The 1,766-nt window shown below is 37.1% G+C and overlaps 1 pseudogene; it reads right to left on the bottom strand.

The window, feature by feature from the left end:
- Window positions 1–628: 628 nt before the first annotated feature.
- LOC102538284 (nascent polypeptide-associated complex subunit alpha pseudogene) lies at window positions 629–1,407 on the bottom strand (annotated as a pseudogene).
- Between the last annotated feature and the right edge of the window lie 359 nt (window positions 1,408–1,766).

Raw genomic sequence — 1,766 nt, 5'->3', positions numbered from 1 at the left:
GCTTATAGGTAGGCACTGACAAACTTTTCCATGCGCATTCTTGAATTCAACTGCCCCTTTTACTTTCTTCTTCAGGGTGTTGAATGTGACTTCATAAGATGTGTATTAGACCGAAGGGTTTCTTTCCCTCCTTTTTCTCATCACTTAGTTATCTTCTCTGCGAGAAAGATAATCAGAAAGGTCCAGGGCCAGATGTTAGTTTCTCTTTAACATGCCACACTTTTAATTTTCTTCAGAGTGAAATGATCTCCTTTTGTTTCAAATTAATGTCCAGATTCAGATGGTGAAGCTTCCAATGACTATTATTAGCACCAGCTGCATAATTTGTGGAGTCCAGTGCAAAATGAAAATGTGGGACCTTTTGTTCAAAAAGGAGAGGCACCGTTAAAGGTACTAAAATACAAAGCTTTCTTCTTTAAAAATAACTTGTTATTTATAAAACATGATAGGGGTAATAGTGATGAGTAACAAACTTAAATTTGCAAAAAAAATTTTAGTGTCATAATTTTACTTACTAAAATTAATACTTTATGAATGTGATATCTTGACTGATCATCCAATTTTTCTGGCTCAATGTTCTGCAAATTCATTTATTAGTTACCAAAATTTATACTTTTCCATCAGTGTATTTTTTTTTCATCCAACAAGAAGCCATAACTTTATTAGTGATAGAAACAGTACAAATTTCAAACCAAGCTGCAGTTATTCTTTTGAAACACCAAAAAAAGTCCTCTTTTCAGATGGTTACATTGTTAATTCCATAATAGCATTTACAATATCATTACTGTTGTTCTTCAGGGCTCGGACTGCCTTTGCCCTCAACACATTTGCTTGTGACATGACCAATTCTATGTCCTTAACTTCCATACCTGTTTCATCAACTTCTTCCTCTTCACTCTCCCTTGTACAGTTGGAGTCTGTGTGTTTTCTTGAATGTTTCAGACAGCTTCACCTTGAACTTTGAATTTCTCAGCAGCTGCTAGCTGTGCTTGCTGAGATAAATTCTCGATCTTGGCTTCCCCAAAAACTATGTAGGTATCTGAAGCTGGGCTCTTGTAGACATCTGGTTTTGTGATGAAGAAGAGGATATTCTTAGATTTCCGGATAGTGACTCCAGTAACCCCTGTAACCTGTGGAAGACGCAATTTGGACATAGCCTTCCGTGCTTTCTTTTCACTCCGCCTCTGTTTTGCTTTACTGACTGGTTCTTCATAGATCTCAGCTGCTGCTGCCAGCTGGGCTTGTTGTGTGGTTGTGCGGAATCCTGTTCCTTGAGCTCTGGTGCTGATTCATCACTGTCAGATTCTGTTCCAGACCCTGTCTCAGCCTGGGGCTGTGCAACTCCTGCTCTGTAGCAGGGACGGTTTCTGTGGCTTCACCAGGCATTTTGTGCGGGAAATGTGGAACCAAGATGGCGGCCTCCATCAGTGTATTTTAGAATGATGTCACTCACTCTTGGCAAATGCAAAATTGCCGATTTTATTTATTTGTAATTTTGAGAAGAATCTTACTGCTGATATAATTTTTACTGGAGCTGTTAAGAATATTTCATAGAAAGTGACAACAGTGGGATAAATTTCTGATAAATTACCTTGATAGAAATTTTAGTACATCTGGAGCTGATGTACTAATTTTTCTTAAAAAAAAAAAAACTTTAAAAAAATTTTCCCCCCAAAATTTAACTTCATACAGATCAGTTTTGGGTAAAGTCTGAATTTAGTTTGAAATGTAACTTTACATGACATTTTAATTTTTCCCCTGGGATT

This window comes from Vicugna pacos, chromosome 12 (genome assembly GCF_048564905.1).
Source record: "Vicugna pacos chromosome 12, VicPac4, whole genome shotgun sequence".
Taxonomy (NCBI): Eukaryota; Metazoa; Chordata; class Mammalia; order Artiodactyla; family Camelidae; genus Vicugna; species Vicugna pacos.
Note: the sequence above shows the minus strand (reverse complement) of the source record. Positions and strands in the feature narration are given on the sequence as shown.